Below are 19,025 nucleotides of genomic sequence, written 5' to 3'. Positions count from 1 at the left end.
GAGGGTTAGCATCTTGAATAGAGCAGCCTTTTCCAACAGTCAGCGGGAGAGACTGACAATACCTCGTGTCTGCAGAGAATCTATTGTTCACCGGCTGCAGGTTGAGCCGGAGGAAATCCGTGGGACTCGGGTTCACATGGATGCCTAGATATTGGAGACCGGAAACCGAATATGGGCACTTTCTGGGGATTGCTGCACCCCCAAACCTCCTGTAGAGGGAAGATAACTTTTTTTGCCTGCTAACTAACCTTAAACCCACTGAACCCCTGATACTCTTCTAATATGTTAGTCACCACTGGGCAGGAGATCACTGGGTTACTCATATACATGAGAAGATCGTCCGTGCAAACAGAGCCGATCATAACCAGCTTCTCTTACAGAATCAAGAACTGATTACAAGGATCCCACATAAGCAACTCACTTTGTTCCTACCTGCAGCCTATTTGCTTATCCCATGTTAGGATATTGTAATGTTACAGTAATTGCTAATAAACCTGCGTTTTAAAGTTTTGAATGTGCATTTTGCGGGTTTTAAAACTATGACCACTGCCCCAGGAGCACCCATAGGGGTGCCTATTGGGAGGGGCTGCACACCAGAATTATATCCCAACACTGTCTCCTATATCTTCCATATGTTACAACTATTAACGACGTTAAGAAAGGGGCACAAACAAAGACTTATGGGACATCTCAGTGGGTACAGCAACTGCCGCAGAATGTACACAAACCATAAGTCACACTCACACATGCAACTTGCAAGATAGATCATTTGATTTTGCCTGCTGTAAAGATGTATGTGGCACCTGCAGTTCATGCATACCAAAAACCGTATAATATCCCACAAGGTCAGCAAGTCCAAGGTTCAAACACTGGCACGGCATTACCAATGGCAGGCATCCATGTGGCGAAAGGAACCATAAGAGTGTACCACATTACAACAGCGTTATCAGACTTCTATTCCCTCTAACTTCCCCAAGAAATGCACACAATGACTACTTACACCCTTTTACTGGAAATACATCTCAGAGTGCAGTTTATTTTATATTTACAGATCACTTTTGCAAACAGGCAACGCAAAAAGATCAGCAGACCCTTGTTGGTTGGTTGCTCCACAGATCCTCGCACTTTAAAAGAAACCTAAAAATAGCCTTGTACAGTAGACTTCCAATAAACCAGGTCCAAATCCACAGCCCTCTTCTACACTTCATCTGAGAAACCCGGCCTGCCACGGCTGCGTGCTGCAAAGAGGGCCTTGCCATACCATAAAGTCCTGGTGCAGGTGGGAAAAAGGAACAAGCAGTACTCTGGCTGCATCCGAAAAGGCGGGAGTGGGATGGTCGGACAGATTGGGGGGTGACTAGGATCACAAACTGGCTCAAATAGTTGGATTTCAAGGACTACAGGAATAATGTCAGAGTTAATTTACAAAAAACACACATTACATAATAAAGCCACATGGCAACATGTTAATACTTATAGCAATATGTTAAGCCATATCGTTGTGGCTTTAATTTTCACAACCTAAATGGTAAACCATCAGTCCCAGAATGCAAGATAATGCCAACCTGAAAAATCCAGTTAAGCCCACTGTACTTTCAGTGATTTAAGGCGTTTTCATATGATATATAATTTATAACGCGTCGTGTTTCTAGGCACCACAAGACAAGGGAGGACAGGACAAACTATCATACTAGGCCTTGTGTCATTCGTATTGTGCAAGTGAGACAATAGAAGTGCAAGGCGAAGGGGAAGTGCAAAGGAGAAGAAGGGGGAAGTGCAGCCAGGGCACCGTGGCTCTGGGTAGTGCAGCGGGCTATAAGGGTTACAGTCCCTAAGTCCCAGGGGGCAGTGGAAGGAAGACTGGTCGTGGAGGAGCCTGGTACTAAGCAAGACTCTGAGGGAAGCAAGCAACAGTCCACACAGCAGCAAAAAAGTTAGCAAGGGAGCAAAAGAGAGAAGGCAGGGTAGATAAGGAGGGTTTTGAGCCGCTTTCAAAACTTCAGGTGGTCCAGCATAAGTCAGATGGGCAGGGAGGCCGTTCCAGAGGGAGGTACCAGCAGAGGAGTGAGATCTACCCCCCACTCTCTGCCTGGAGAAGCATCTGAACCTCAGAGTTGGAGGTAATTGAGCAAAGGGCTCTAGAAGGAAGGTATTTCAGAAGAGAGAGTTGGATGTAGTGCGGGCCCCGGCCCCAGAAAGCCTTGTGGGTGATGCAGAGGGTCTTGAACCAGATCCTTGCAGCCACCGGGAGCCAGTGGAGGGATTTCAGGGCTGGAGACATACAGTCCCTGGTACTGAGGCCAAGGATAGGTCTTGCAGTCCTGATCTGGATTAGTTGCAGGGGACAAAGAGTAGAGGTATGCAGATTGAAAAAGAGGCTGTTGCAGTAGTGCAGGCTGAAGAGAACCAGCGCTCTGGAAACAGTGAGCTTCTTGCAGAAAGTGAGAAAAGAATACCTTAGAGTAGGTGCAGCTGGAAGTGGGCCTTTTTGGCAAGGTCCGTAATGATAGGAGAGAAGGAGGGTGGAGTTGAAGATTACACCATGGTTTTTTGCCTAACAGGAAGGAGAGGGTAGAGGGCCCAAGGAGGGTGGCCAGAGAGAGGGATAGTGGGAGCAGGGGTCCCAATGAGAAGGATCTCGTCTCACTGGCATTAAGGCAGAGATCATTGGATGTGCACCAATCCTGAATCGTGGATAGACAGTCAGGAATGTGCGTGGGATGAGAGGAGGCTGAGGGAAGCCTGAAAGAGAGCCGAGTGTCACCCACATAAAAAAAAGTTAGAAGAGAAGGCGATCAGGGGGGCCATGTAGACATTGAAGAGCCCCGGGGTACACCACATGTGGAGAGAGAGATGGTGAAGAGAAAGGACCAGGTTGGACCTGGGAGAGAAGGTCCAGGAGGAAGGAGGTCAGCCACGCCAGGGCCTGAACTGTGTTGCCCAGGTTCAAATGGAGTCGGTTTATCAGGGTGGCGTGATTGACCGTGTCCACAGCAGAGGAAAGGTCAAAGAGGATGAGGACAGAGGGAGAGCTGGAGTAGAGGTTCAAGAGCAGATCTTCACAGTTGTTGAGGAGAGAAGTTTCCGTGCCTCTGACTGCTCTGAAGCCAGACTGGTGGTCATGGAGGCAGCCAACAGATTCAGTGTGGAGAGTAAGCTGGGAGATGGCCAGCTTTTCCAGGAGTTTGCCCAGGAAAAGAGTGATAGAGATCGGGCGATAGTTTACAGCACATGTTGAATCGGCAGAAGGCTTTTTTTAGGAGGAGGTGCACAAGGAAGTGCTTGAGGGGGGGAGGATCCAGTGGCGAAAGAGTAATTTCAGAAATCAGCCAGGGCTGTAGCGAAGGTGGCAATCTGGTCCTTGATGGTTCTGGAGTAGCAGGGGAGCACCAGTTTGGACAACACTTTCATTAATGGGACTTATCTGAGACTTCGTCAGGTGTCAGAGCGAAAGAGGAAAAAGTAAGAGTGGAGGGAGAGGTGGCCAAAGAAGGCCTGAGAGAGGGAGAGGAAGAGCAAAGTGAGGACAGGATGTCCTGAATTTTAGTGGTGAAATCAGAGGCCAGAGCCGTACAGAGGGCCTGGGAAGGAACAGGAGAGGTGGAGACTGTAGTAGGATTGGCCAGCTCCTTGCAGATTTTAAAGAGTTTGGCCTTGTTGTTAGAGGCCGCAGAGATGCAGGCTTGGACATGGACCCTCTTCTTGGAGAGGACAGAGTCAGTATTGCCTTTGGAGCAGGCGGCAGGCCAGTTTGTCAGAGGATGCAACCGAAGCCCTCCACTTCCTCTCAGCCACCCTACACCTGCATCTCAAGGCGGCGAGATCGGAGTCGTGCCAAGAGTTTCACTTGGAGGTAGGCTTCAGGCGGATTCTCATGACAGGGGCAAGGATGTCCAGTGTTGGGAGATAGAAAGATGCAAGTTAGAGAGGGCTGTGTCAGAGTACAAGTCAGCAACATGAGTAGGAGGTGCAAAGAAAGTAGAGGCAAAGGCGTCACTCGCTTCATGGGCCGGATGACCGAGAAGGAAGGTGGCAGTGCTGGGGTAGGCTTTGCTTATGGGGCGAGAAGTTTCAGGTGAAAGGAGAACAAAAAGTGGTCAATACAAGAGAGAGGAGTGGTGAGGGGGATGTCAGAGGTGATGAGAGCATCCAAGGTGTGTCCAGCAGAGTGTGTCAGACCAGAGGGTAGAATGGAAAGGGAGAGAGTGTTGCGGAAATGCAGAGGGGGGATTAGAAGCATCCAGGTGGACGTTGAGGTCTCCGAGGATAAGTTGAGAGGTCAAAGCAAGGAGGTAAGAAGAGAAGTCAGTCCATTCTGAGAGGCAGAGGGTGACCTGGCCAGGTGGCCTGTAGATGGTGCCCACAGACAGAAAGAGGCCAGGAGAGATAGAGAGACTGCAGACTAGGCATTCAAAGGAGGAGTAGGCCTGCATAGAAATAACAGTACCAGGGACCCATTGCGGAAAGATCAGGGCCACCTCTGGGCCGGTTGGGTCTGGGCTCGGAGAGGATCTTGTAGCCCTCAGGGAGAAGAGAATCAAAACTCATGACAGAGCTAGCCGTGAACCATGTCTTGGTGAGAGCGAGGACATCTATGTGAAGGTCTTTGAGGAGGTGGCAGATGTCAGAGGAATGTTTGACAGCAGAACGAGAGTAGCTACCTGGAGCAGGTTGCCACATTTGCAAGTCTTCCAGGGTACACCCACCAGAGGCAGTAGAACGGTCTGAGTGGACAGAGGCAGTAGACTGAGGTGGCAAAGGGGCTAGAGAGGAGGTGGGTGCCAGAAAGGTGACAGAGAAGGAAGGAGGTGGCAAAGAGGCCTGAGAGGTTTTCAAATGAGTGGCAGGAGAATGGAAGAAATTGATGAGACGCGGAGACGCACATCAAGTAGGAGGAGATTGGGCTGAGAGCCCTGGACCATTAAGGTATCATTTAGATAGACATTGATGATGGTCTTGGGAGGATTGGAAGGGGGCCACAAGGACCACCCACTGGGCGCCACCATTAATGGGAGAGGAGGAGAAAGGAGAGAGAACAGAGACCATATGAGGGGTTCACAGGTCTGCAGAGGAAACGACAAAGAGGATGTTGTTTAAAGTCTGTCTGGAGGAAGTGCTGATGTGGGTATCAGCGACAGGGAGGCCTGGGTTGGAGACCAGGATATCCCGCTAACATTTTCCTTCCAGCCTTAGTGAGAGGGATAGGATAGGAGATCAAATAGCCGTTTGAGAAGATGGGAGAGATTGAAAACACCATAGAGGATGTGAGGAGGAAAGAGGGGAGAGTGAGGGAGGAAAAGAAGCACAGCCCAGCACCACAGTAAGCACCAGAGGGGGACGGTCCACACCAGAGGCAGCACACAGGAGGCCATGCATGCAACCCACCACGGGACAATGCAGGAGCAGTGTGGACGGAGGACCGGTGGGAGGGCGCACTGCAAAACACCTAGATTCGACTTTCCTAAAAAGAGGGGGAAAGCTCTAATAAAATAAACTGTGTAATAAATAAAGTTAGATATGCAGATTCTTTGTCACAAACTTCCAGCTCGTTGTTATCCATGATGTTGATAACATTTGATTAGTGACTTAAAGCAACTTTATTTTTTTTGCATGCCAGATAGTAGACATCATGTATATAAACAAATCTTTAAATGGGTGTTGTGTGTTGCTCACTTTAATCACAGATTTGCGAGGTAACTGGGGCTTAAGTTGGAAATGTACCATCATGCATATGATTGGCTCTGCCACTGATAAAAGAAATGTGTTTACAACCTGAGCACCTTAACGAACGGCAGAGCCACAGATGCCGTGTGTGTCTGCCTAGCTGTGACTGAGAAACTGGTAGTGCTTGAATGTCTGGGCTGAGCCGATTCTATATTTGGCTCAAGAGAAAGAGAAAGGGTTCAGGACATGTTTCTTGAGCCTTTGAACTAAAAGTATGCTCTGTGAAAAGGAAACTAACAAGTGGTAGGCGTACCAATTATTTATATTACACTTCCATCTCTGCATAAAGTCCATGTAGTAGTAATCTCTCAACTTTTCTTTGGAAGAAGCAAGACCGTAATCTTTTGACCATCTGGTCTCTGCCATGTAAGGCCTCCAAAGTGGCATGGAGGCAATGCCCCCTCCTTTTACACCCTTGTCCAGGCTTCCTTTGTCTGGTTGGCCGATTGTAAGCCCGGCACACTAAAAGGGATTTCTCCCCCTTGCGCCATTCACCCCACTGAGTGTTGCCCTTTACACCACTCCTCTTTCTATGCGTGCACCCTCAATATTCAATAAAAAAATAAAACACAGACCCCTCCTCAGACAGTTGTACACCCTGCTAAGCCTAATCTCCAATTGTGTTCCAGTTAATCAAACCGTGGCAATTCTTCAGAAAACCTGCAGACTTTTGATATTGTGAGGTTAAGTCATTACCTTTCATGAAACAGCCCCCAACTTTGGAATCTATGGATAATTTCTGACTACGGTCTAGCACAGTTCTGTCAAGCCTATAAGTTAACCGCCACAATGACTGGGACAGGTCTACCAACAACCACCCACTCCCCATAACTAAAAGGTCTTTGCTCCCCAAGATGCCCTGTGAGCCAGGGCACATAATTTGCACTAGCCATCGGTTAGTGCCAATACACTCTTGGCAAAGAAGAAATGGTATGCTATGCTAATGTGTAGAATTTAGGTGACAAATTCCTTTATGTCTGGATAATATCTTGCAACTTCAACATTTTACCCCTGCAGTAAGAGCATCTGGAGAGCAAGGGGTGTTGCTCCACACTCTTTGCAAGAGTCCCCTTAAATCATGAGCATCTCATTCAAGACTTCCCAAACCATCTGGCATTTGCGGTGGAGTGAGTGGGAGGTCCCCTGATCTAGAACCTTTTAACCACTTAACTGGTCCATTCGGCCATCACCACAAATGATTGCGACCTTGTACTTACTGGTTGGCTACACTGTTATTTTGGTCTTTCAATAGTTTTTCCAATGATATACTGCAGTGTGAGGGGTTTATTCCACATTTGCCTCAGGCCATTCTGGCATCAGCACCTCTTATTGGTGCAAACTCTGACATCATCAGGCTGTATCCCAATATGGTGTTATTCCTGATTTGTATTGGTCTTTACTCACCCACTGTGACTATGCACTGGTCACTCCAGTATCCAGAAAAATGTCATTGAACTGGTTGAGAGTCAATTATGCAACTCATGACAGTCAGAAATACACACATCCTTGGTCTGACCGCATTAGGCTCTAATTCTGTGGGTTGCTCATTTTGTTACAAGTTTGTGTAAAATGCAACCTGGTTTTGCAATCTCTTGTAGAACATGTATATGTAACACAAAGGTTGCTCTGTAATATTTGTTTGTTGATTGTCCGAGAAGGCACTCAATAACGCAATTTGTGTATTTCTCTGTTTATATTCTTCATCAATGTCTGTTGAAGATTTTGTTTGTCAGAAGATATCTGAAAATATAGTAAATAAATAGCGGCCACTGAGCCAACCGCTGATCTGTTCTAACACATTGGGAATGGTCCTTATATGGGTCCTAAGTGAGTGCAACTTAATAAATGTTGCACCACCCTGTCAATTGATTTGAATTCTCAGGGCTGAGACGGGGCTCATTCATTCTCCAGGCTAATTTGGTTACAGCCACTCTTCATTGAAAACAATTCACACTGGAACCTTGTGTGTTATTAACATTGTACACAGGAAGACCATATCCCCTTTGTTCCTTATTTCTAATTTGCACAGAGGCTGTTGTAGGATAACCACCACTGGTGCTCGCTCTGCTATAATTAGGCTGTGAGCATATTTTTTAACCTGCCATTCATTACGCTGTCTCAGATGCATATACTTGACACAGACACAAACAAACCCACCTTAATGTAACTGTACCCATATTTTAATACCCAAGTAAAAATTCTGTTGGTTGAGCCTGTCAGTTTTCTTTCAACGTATGGCCTAAATACACAGCATTCATTACCTAGTAGACAGATCCACTTTAGCTCGATTGTCCGCAAGACACAGAAGTCAGAAATAGCGTAATTCTGGTAGGCTTCACTCTTGCAATAGATGTGATATGATATCGTGCTTAATAGCCAGAGGTTTCCAAGGGCGGACCTGGGAATCTAACCTGTGGTGCTCCGTGTCATCTTGCTTCCAAGGCAAGCACATTGCCCCTGAGCTATCCTCCCGATAGCTGGTGGTTCATATACTTTTTACATTTTATATCCATAATTGTCATGGGTACCAGGCATGTAGTCAGGGCAAGCTGGTTGGAGGTTTGGCAGGCTTGGCATAGGCACACAAAAAACCCATAGCAGATACCTTCTTTTAATTCCTTCCTGGTGTTTGTAGTAACTTCCTGGTTACCACTACATGTTGCCAAACAGGAGGTGCATGAAAGTCATGAGCTCTCTAGTGTTTGGGTTTGGCTGGCTATATAAGCCACAGCCAAGATTCTTCCAGTGCTTCGTGTTGCTTTCTGTAAGCTGCATCAGCAACACACTCACCGTGCTCCTGCTTACCTGCTCCGGATCACCCTGCTTCTGCTTACCTGCTCCGGATCACCCTGCTTCTGCTTACCTGCTCCGGATCAACCTCTGTGCTTTCTCCACGCCGCAGCTTTCCCCGGACACAAGGTGAAACCTACACCGGCACCTGTAAGCACAAAGAAGAACTTTCATTAGTGCGCTCGCTCCAGTAACGCTGCTCATACTCACCGAATCTTCCCGCTACGCTGGAATCCAGGTTCGTAGTCCGAGCGCTCAAATTCTTGCAAAAGAAAGTAAAGACATTACTTACTGCGCTCGCTCCAGTAACGCTGTGCATACTTACCGAAGCCTCTGTGCATACCTACCGGACCTCCGAACTCAGACTCAAGGCGCAAGCACTCCACAATCCACTCCTGCAAGGGAAAGGAGAGACATTACCAGATGCGCTCAAACCTTTAACGCCGCGCATACCTACCAGCGGTTCTGGCTCTACACGCAGCGCTACTCACCCAAGATACCTTTGGCAAAATAAAGACAATTTGGACAATACCGGACTCTCAAATCCACTGCGCAACGTTTGCCTTGTGGAAAGGACTTTCTTGCTAGTGAAGAAACTAGCACATTGAACACTCTGCCTCGCAGTGAAGGCATATAACAGCGTGTGGCATCAGAACTCGGCAAACAGACATTGGCAGCAATCCTACGAGTGTAGGGCTGTGAATCTCTCATAGAATCGCGCCCAAGCGAATGCAGGATAAAGTGCACACTCCACTAAAAACCAAGGTAAGCCCTTATTAGACATCACAGCACATAGTAGAGAGAAGGGAAGGGCCCAGGGGAATCAGGTGAACCCAGGTCTGAGCGTGCATCTTATATTTGACGGTGCTCCTCTGGGAGAAACAGGGGAACTTAGAACTCTGGGTCGAAGGAGGCTCATCCATCGCTCCTGCAGAGACACAGGTAAGTGTGACAATAATGACCACTGCTGCAGGCTGATCCTGCTGCCACTTTCTTATTAGGACTTTGCCAAGCCATCTCACCACCATTTAATAAATACCTCATGCTTCAACAGACCCCCACCTGCCTTCATCACTATTAAAACATTTGCAGAAGGCTCCTTCCATCTTGCTTACAATTATGTTTTTGCATTAAATCGTCACACAATTAGGCTCATCATTCTCTCAGAGTGTCGGTCTAATATTTCATCTTTAGATCAACAATTGCAGCAGCTTGTTCCAAAGTAGTTTACAAAATACCTAGACCTTTGAAGAATGACCCACTGCCAATTCAATATATAAACAAGCCTTTGCAGCAGAACAGTCCAGCATATTATCCTAAATTAAATCAAATTTTAAAAGGCAGATTTCGTACATAATAATGGTCCTCCTATTATACCTTTGCACCGGGCTAGGCTTATCACAAAATACATTTTCGACAGGATATCATGCCATGGTGCCTAACCATTTGACACTAGCAAACCAAACTGTCCCACCCCCCTGGCTTTTTTAGATAATTAGACAAACAATTGCATCGCACTGTGCACAATGATCTTTCAACAGAAACTAAATACACCTAATTGGCAGTCTGGGTCCATTTTAATCTTCTCATTAACCAAATCAGTCAAGCTGTAATAACATTAAGCAATCCCTATGAATGCATAAAACACACTTAAAGCACAAGATACAAATTTGGTAACGAGGCAACACATTTGAAACATAGCCATTCAAACAGTTCTTAAATCAGGTTTGCTTTTCTTAGAACCCCAACATCCCAGCAGTGGAACATTCTGGTAGATCAGTCCTGCCCCAATCCTTTAGGAAATTAAACAATCCCTCGCAGTCAGCCCCACCATCATATAACCATAACTAATGCATACTGCCGTTAAATCATTTAAAAAATAATCTCTGCCATTTGACGTTTAGCTTGCATCACTACCTATCAGAACTGCTACTATTTCATCAGAAGCATAAAACTGACACCATTTCATCCTTTGCTTATCCCACCAACTATTGATAAACTAAAACTACAAGGCGGGCCAGTCACGCTGACATTTACTCATTACCTTCCTTCACCAAAGCAACAAAACGGCTCTGTCATCGAGTCTTACAGGGTTCAAAATTACTGGGAACTGGAAGCTATTTATGGCCTGGTTGGCTTGACACGCACAAGGCCCAATGAGCTAGTGTTGCCTCCCTAGGCCAACTGGGGCCATCAAACATACCCAAATGACATTTACGCTGTGTGGTTGGGACTGTGAAAAATGTGCATTGTGGCACTCCTAGAAGGCATTTAAAACATAATGAGCCATATATAATTGGGCAAAAGGTTATAGCTTGCATCTCATCTGGGAGTTACATTTGTCTCATATTATAAACGAGTTCCCTGTTCGCCATACGTAGCGCGCTCTAACCATTACTGAGTGATGCCAGAACCCCAGGAGCTGCCTTTAGCTCCTGGTCATCAAATCCCTCTCCAGATCCCAATCCTCTATATGATCCACAGATTTCCCCCTGTATTGCCTTTGATGGTCATTGCCACAAACTTGGGAAATACCTTATAGGTGAGGGGGCTAAGCTTATTTTTAATAACCCTGGCTAGCTTTAATACACATGGTGAACTAGGTTATATGGATTGCCCACCTGGGATGACATGGTGAAAGTGTCATCAATCTAGTTCACACATGTCCGTAATAAGGCAGTTCATAGTCCTAATAAGAAGCATCCTGATTAATATTCAGAGCAGCGACTGCCTGGGCTGGAGGGGGTGTTGCAAGTGTGGAAAACATATTTTGGTAAACTGGTGTAAAAACCATATGCTTTACAAACCGTTCTGCTCACATTACCACTGTAAAAACAGTTACTGATGCTTTTGAACACAATTTAAACCAGGACCAACAATGTAAAATATGTTCGGGTACCTTAGCCCACATTATATGCCAATTTTGGTCCACTAAGAAGCAATATTATTCTTGGCACTAGGCAAATGTGCAAAAACACATTTCGCTCCTGCAAAGCTGCCTTCTTTGAAGGACAATAAAAGAAGCAACGTTTTTGGTTACCGATTTGGTGGAGCCCCATAATTATTATAGCCTGCCCTACCACGGGCCTCCCTTGGTTCGTGCCTTTGACCTGGGATCAATCGGAGGTGACCAGAATTCACATTATACTTTACTGGTACATAGCTGCAAAGCACCCGAGGTATATGTGTTGGTGTGCCCTTCCCCCAGAAGTACGCAGATTTCTGCTCTTTTTGAGAATTGGCAAATTGCTGGTACTTTTGGTACTTGGCCTGGAGCAGGGCATTTAAAGGAAGCAGGGCTTTGGCGCTCTTGGGAACAATTTGGAGACTGCCCAGTATGTATTAACGGAGTGCAGGGAGCATGGCCCACTGTATGTTAGTAGGCTGGGGGCCTTCGTCTGTGATCCCAACAACATTAAATCAGTCATTTTGGCACTTTTGCCTGAATTCAGGCCACAAATCAGTGCACTTTTTAGCATTTGGAAGGCACTCCTAAAACAAAGCAAGGTATGGACCTATGCCAAATGATGACAATAAATAATGATGCAGCCCAGCTTTATGATATATCTCTTTAATATGTGCCTGAAAATGAGTATTAGCTCTATTAATTAATAGTATTGGAACCATTACCAAAGTATTTTATCAATTTTCTATGAATCTTAATTTTATTTTACGGTCGCTATTTTATTAATGTTTTTTTTCTGCATAATGAACTCACGAATGAAATTAAGCCCAACTTTAGGTATTTTGAGTGTGTAAAATGTTTATTTTCCATATTCGAAGAATTCAACTATGTAATAATGCAAAAACACCTTATGTTATGTGAAATCCATGTTTCTATTTTGTAAATTTGATTGTAAATATATGTTAAAGCTCTTTGAGCTATAATCATAATTAATAATAAATAAAAAAATTATACGTTACGATGCCATATGCAAATGGCTGCCAGGCACAGGTAAAACAGCAAAAACAATGATAAAATCCTTATCAGAAAAATACCTCCTTTTATAATGATGATCGTCTGGATGCATTTATTATAAAAAATATCTTTAGAAAATAATGGAGCTGCGTAGCAACCAGGAATTGTGCAGACCCGCAGAGTGCTTTTTCACTTCACTGAAGTAATTAAGATTACTTTCTTATCGTATTGCTATGAAATACTGTGCATAGTAGGTACTCAAAAATGAACAAAAAAATTCATTAAAAAAAAGAATCTTTAACAGGTTGTGCAAGGACTGCCGGACATGCCAGGAGCAAGAGGGTCTATCTGGAAATATATTTTAATTTCTGAAACGTTGTAAGAGCATCTGGGCCTTTGACTAGAATGGTCACACAAAAATATTTGTTTCAGAATCCTGGTAAGCTGTGTGCCAGGTAACCTTTGAACTGAATTGTTCACCATGCTTTGTCAGCCGTTGCAAATATAGTATTATCAGCCCACTTGCTCCTTTTTACTTTTAACTATTAGGTGGCACGTCATCCAGAGCCCTTCGGTCTTCTGGAACCAACTCTCTGCAAGTCAAACGTTTTTCCAAGTAGAGAGTGGGAGGTAGATCCCTCTCCTGGGCAGGCGCCTCCCTCTGGAATAGCCCCTCCCACCCCCTGACTTGAACCAGATCTTAAGTTCCCGGAAACCTTCCAAGACCTTCCCATTCTCCTCTTCCTACCCCCCATGCTAAACTCTACATCTGCCGCTGGACTGGGCCTGTTCCCTTCAGAGTCAAAGAAGGGCCAGACACTCCCCCAACCCCCGCCAGCACTTGCCCTTGGGCTCCCTTTCCTGGGTTATCCCAACTTAGTCCTCCTGTCCAATGAACTCCTCCCCTCCACCCCCCTCTTTCCACTGGCACTTGCCTCCTCAGCCCAACCAGCACTTGATCACCCCCACTTCGGCACTTCTCCCTCTACCCCCCACCCCTTGAACTTCCACCTCGCTCATGCACTTGCACGGTAAGATTGTCACAAGACCAATATAACTGTTTCATTATTGTTATCGTGTTATGATTTACCATGCCCCTCAACACCTGTGTATAGGCACCAAACATACAATATCCAAAAAATAAATCTATTGGCACAACCCTACATATGGGGACGAGATGTGATGTAAGGAGCGACGCATAGCTGCTTGGAGTGGTAGTTTGTATTTGTACCCACCCACTGATTACCCATGGCCATGCTTCCAACCCACTAGCCACCGCTCCCCAATCAAAACACCTCCCCAGAATCTTTTAGCCAGCTCTTTGCTTTTAAGGTTAGCCCTTTGTTATTTCTAATTATCCTTCTGAAAGCTAACAGTAGATGTAAATTAGGTCCTTGTGTGATACAAATGGCTAAATCAAGTGTGCCTTCAGCCAGTGGAGTTTTAAGCAATTTATGTGCCTTTGAATATGTTAATTGCATTGAATTTCTGTTAAAATAAGCAAGGTCAAAACCAACCGTTTTGGCTCACTTATGAGCATTAGCCAGGCAATGTCATCATGGTCAGGCACCTGCACCACTTTCCAGCTGTTGTCATCTTATGGCCACTGACTGGTCCATGCCTACACAAAAGTCAAAACTGTTTGCCTGGCCAATGTCTGCTTTTTGGCCAAGTTAGTGTGCCCAAACGATAGTCCCTCATGCCAGCAGCCCAAAGCGATTGTCTTCGAAGCAAGAAAACGCAGCGCAACAATCCCGCACTTAGAAACCAATCTCAGGTATTAAGCACATTATAAACAAACAATTATAATTCAGAGAATGACAGTACATGTCATGAGAAAGGATCCCACGTACGTATGAATGATTCTGGTGTCTTCTACATCATACATATAGATTAAATGTTAAAATAGCCCATAGGCGCCCCTCTTAGAGAACAAATATGGCTAAATGACCTGTTCTTTGTGAAGGTACCCTCTCAAGAGTCTGCAGCCACACTTTAGCTCACTGTACCTTTCACAGAAGGGCAATATCCATTTGCATATCAGTCTTTGTCCCGCCCCTGAAACACGTGTATGGGGTTCATGTTGGTACTCTTGTTCAGAAGGGAATTGCCATAGCATTTCCCTGCTGGATTGCCCATCTGGGCGGGACAAAGACTGATATGCAAATGTATATTTCCCATCTGTGAAAGGTACAGTGAGCTAAAGTGTGGCTACGGACTCTCGAATGGGGGTACCTTCCCAAAGAACAGGTCAATGGGCCATGTTCGTTCTCACAGAGGGGCGCATATGGAATATTTTTGGATTATTTAAGGGACTTAGGCTTAGTCACCTTAAGTTTCCTACGGTCATCCACACGACCCCTTGCTCACTGTGCTCAGAGAGGTACAACCCCACCTCACTGATGAGGCAACAAGGCTGAAACACGTGTATGGGGTTGCTGTTGGTACTCTTGTTCAGAAGGGAATTGCCATAGCATTTCAGTGCTGGACTGCCCATATGGGCGGGACAATGGGCTTCATTACAAATCCGGCGGTCCGGAAATAACAGTGGCGGTAAACCCGCCGCCACCGTTGTTTCCGGACCGCCTGATCCCGACTCCTGCAGGCGGGAGGTGATGTTCCTGCCAGGTTTGACCTGGCGGGTTTAACACCGCCCGCCTGCAGGCGGACGAGGAAACACTGGCAGCATTACGAGATGCTGCCGGTGTTTCCATGATCCCCATTCCCATTGAGTCCCATAGGACTCAATGGGAATGGGGATTAACACCATTCCGCCTCCGTGATTCCCAGAAAACCGGGGTTGTAATGCCCCGGTAATTCCGGGAATCACGGAGGCGGAATTGTAATACGAGTTCGGCGGTAACCAGGCGGTTTTACCGCCGGACTCGTGATGAGGCCCAATGTCTGATATGCAAATGGTTATTTCCCATCTGTGAAAGGTACAGTGGCTAAAGTGTGGCTACGACTCTCCTGGGTACTTTCCCAAAGAACAGGTCAATGGGCCGTGTTCGTTCTCGCAGAGGGGCACCTATGGAATATTTTTTGATTTTTTTTAGATTAGATGTTAGTGCTACGACTCGACCTAGTCCTATTGTTTATCCATTTGAAAAAGTATGGCACCAACGTGAAACAGAAGCCTGCACGACGGGTCATCCTACATCTGTGCTGGTAATGCAAACCTTGAAATGCTCACATGATAGAATAGGACCCAAGAGAGATTAAGAAGTAGGTCTTCTGTCAATTAGATGCCAGTGTTTACTACAATAGAGCCACCTCTCTCCCCCAGGCCACCAGCCCTAACCGTCATGCAAAAATAAGCATTCGTGCACACGCCAGACATTTGTCTTTATAGCAAACGATAATTGGCACCCTCATTTAAAAATGAAAGTTACACTTTAGCCCTGTGCGCCAAACTTCCACATCACGACTCCCTTGCAAAGGTGTGGGCGTGGCGAGTTAGGTCTGCGGGTTCTCATTCTGGAACGTAGGCACTGCACTACTAGGCAAGACTGGACCCAGGACACTGCGTCTGCCTCCCAAGTGTCTGTATCCTCCCGCCTGAGACACTGCACTCCCCTCGCTCTCTACCACCCTACGACCTGGTCTGTACTTCCTCGCCGGTCACTGTACACCCCTGTACCAGCCCACTGAGCCGCTGCATCCCACTCTCGCGGGTCGTCATTCGTCAGGACCCCTCACTCAACCCTGCCCCGTTACTAGCCCTCCCCCTTTTCCCAGTACGTGCGTGTCCCCACCACATCACCGTCCACACCCCCGTTTAATCTGTGACTTCTTCACCTCCTCGCCGCTCTCTGCTCCGCCTCTCCCTGGGGGCCTCGCTTGGCTTGCTTCAGCTGCCGGAAGTCCCGCCTCTGCCAGACTAACAGCCTCTTATCGATTCGCTAGCCTGTCGGCTAGAGTCCACGCGGAGGGCGAGCCCGTTGGCTTCTCGGGTTGTCAATCGAACGGCCTCTTAATGTAGACCTCTAAAGAGAGGTCCAGATTTTTCGAACAAAAAACAGGGACAAACGGGCTAAAACTGCAAAGTCAACATAATAGACATTGGAAAACGACATCAAATGTTTTGGAGAGTGATTCTCTACCATCCACCAACCATCCACTAAAGTGAAAGAGGCAGAATTTGTTTTGGGAGGGTTGACTGCATTAAAGTCTACGGGCAAATTTAAAATTTCGGTATACAAGAGTTTTTTCAGTGCAGCTAATTTTGATGTATCATTTAAACCATTGCAAGCGTTTAGCTAGCGCAACCATTTCAGAAATGATTAGTATAATTGCAGCTTTTTTTATGGACATTTGGTAGTCTTTATCCGCAGTATACATGGGTAGATAGGCAATGTTATGTGCGTGGGCCTCGTCCAGGTGAGGCCGCTCGGCAACAGAAACCCACACAGAGACAGTTAATCCGCATAGTGGCCCGTTTCTCGACTGACCCGTGCAAAGCGGGGCGGCCACCTTTATTAGCGCGCCACATGTGACCTCCACGTCACGACTGCCCTTAAAGGGGCACACTTCATACTGCTCCTTTTTCATATTTCAAACGGAGAAGTACAGAGAGTTGTTGTGATGTGTAATACACTAAGTATCTATGTACATAGTTATTCATTCCATGACGTACATACGTTCCATAACCTTGACTACGTCTTCGTCTATGATTCCAGAATGTCATGTGGAATCATACACGAAGATGTCTCATTTTATAAGGTTGGCCTCCCGGGGGCTCCTCCCAATAAACTTATGAGTTATATCGTTATCATGGTAATATGATTTATTTATAGGATAGCACTTCCTAACAATTGGCGACGAGGACTCGTTAGGGAGGGAGCCCCCAGATGCGGTAAAGCACAAGTTTTCTGGATATAACTAACCACATCAAAGAAGACTGACAGAGCGACCGAACCCACTGAAAATACGACAGCAACGTTTAAAAGCAAATGAAAAAGGTGAGCGGCGCTAATTCCATGCAGAAATAACAAAGTAAAGCATTTATAAAAGTTTACCGTCGATCAGCATTTTATGAATGCTGTGCGAGACTTTGGGCCAACTGCAAGAAAAGTTAGAGGAAAGCACCCTCTTACGTAGTTTGCGTGCCGCCATTTTGAGGAGATTGAACGTTGCCTTGACAACAATAAACAAAACGCGACAAGCCATTGCATTACAGAAGGACGTATGAATAAATTACAAACAACCTGAATGTATTTCATTGAATGAAGCGAAAGGAAGTGAAACGTTCAAATGACATGAACAGATGTTTAAATCGAAGTACGGCGAACGTTAGGGTATTGGATGCTGCCAATTGCAGACATTGCTCCAATATTAACGCAGTGCTCATATGAAGGGATTACATGCACGATGGATTAAAAGGACACATTGAGCAAATGTCAATACATATTGAAAGTGAACAAAGTGAAATATACAAAATACAGTGGAAGGATTTGATGGACTAATGGTGTAAATTTTAGCAAATTCACTGTAAGAGGCCATTGCAACAGACATGCACAAGTGTTCTGCTGTGCAGTGAGTGTCCACAATCTGGAAATACAGAGACATCAACACTAAAAAAGAAAATAACTGGGGCATTTAACTGTTGGATGAATAAGTGTACATTATGCAGAACATAGCAGCTCCAGTTAAATTTTTGGCGCTACCTGGAAATCCAGTATGTCCTTGGGAGCAATGGCAGGACAATTTCCAAGTATACTTCAGGGCAATAGGCGGTTGCAATTCAACGATGAGATGACTTAAAGGAAGCTACGCTTCTCAACTGTATAGGTGCAGAGGCACTCGATTTTCAGAACCTTGCCTGATTTAGACCATACCAATGAAGGCTCAGGAGATTCCTCAAGTGGGGCCAGAAAGTATGACACAGCAATCGCTAACCTAAATAAGCACTTCGGAAATAAGACCAACATTGTGTTAGAGCGATACAGGTTCTTTTCAAGGAGACAAAATAAGGCTGAGAGCATAGATGCCTACTTGGCTGCATTGAGAGGATTGTTGGCTACGTGTGTTTTCACAGGGGTGGCAGATGAATACTTGAGAGATCAAATAGTTTTGCATGTAGCAGATCCACGTATTCAACAACGTTTGTGGCAGGCAAAGAACCCTACTTTAGAACAAGCAATTGAAATAGCAAGGTCCATTGAACTAGGCAAGAAGTGTATGAAAGAAGTCCAGAACAAAGTGGAGAATGCAGAAATAAGGTTGGTCCAAGAGATAATTGATGGGCAATTTGGCAAGGAAGAAGAGGATTTAGTTGCCATAGTCAGAAAATTGATCAAATCTGATATTGGAGGTGGATCTAGTCAGGTGAGAGAAAATACTTACAGGCCAACCAACAAATTCTTTAAGTGTGGATGGACAGACATTTAAATGCGGAGAAAGATTGCCCGGCCTCGTCAGCAGAATGCTATAAATGTGGACAAATAGGCCATTTTGGTAAGGTGTGTCACAACAGCAGGGGAAGAGGTAGATTTAACAACCGCTATGTGAGGAATGCTGGTCAATATGGTAGAGGAAGAGGTACTGCCATGACAAGCATAAAGGCGTTGGAATAAATTGGTGGTCCAAGTAG

At 45.7% G+C, this 19,025-nt stretch overlaps 1 protein-coding gene across 4 annotated transcripts in view; it reads right to left on the bottom strand.

Moving 5' to 3' along the window:
* The window catches only part of SLC37A4 (solute carrier family 37 member 4), a 155,864-nt gene extending 139,549 nt beyond the window's left edge, over nucleotides 1-16,315 (bottom strand). Inside the window, exon 1 of one of the 4 annotated variants that reach the window (XM_069614396.1) lies at nucleotides 16,232-16,315. The gene's annotated coding sequence lies outside the window, so the exon portion shown is untranslated. Of the gene's footprint in view, nucleotides 1-16,205 lie in introns of all 4 variants that reach the window. The other 3 variants (XM_069614394.1, XM_069614395.1, XM_069614397.1) reach the window with 3 other exon arrangements.
* Nucleotides 16,316-19,025: the final 2,710 nt, after the last annotated feature.

This window comes from Ambystoma mexicanum, chromosome 9 (genome assembly GCF_040938575.1).
Source record: "Ambystoma mexicanum isolate Mex_15411 chromosome 9, UKY_AmexF1_1, whole genome shotgun sequence".
In the NCBI taxonomy this organism is placed as follows: domain Eukaryota; kingdom Metazoa; phylum Chordata; class Amphibia; order Caudata; family Ambystomatidae; genus Ambystoma; species Ambystoma mexicanum.
The sequence above is the reverse complement of the archived record's forward strand: the minus strand, read 5'-3'. Positions and strand labels throughout refer to the sequence as shown.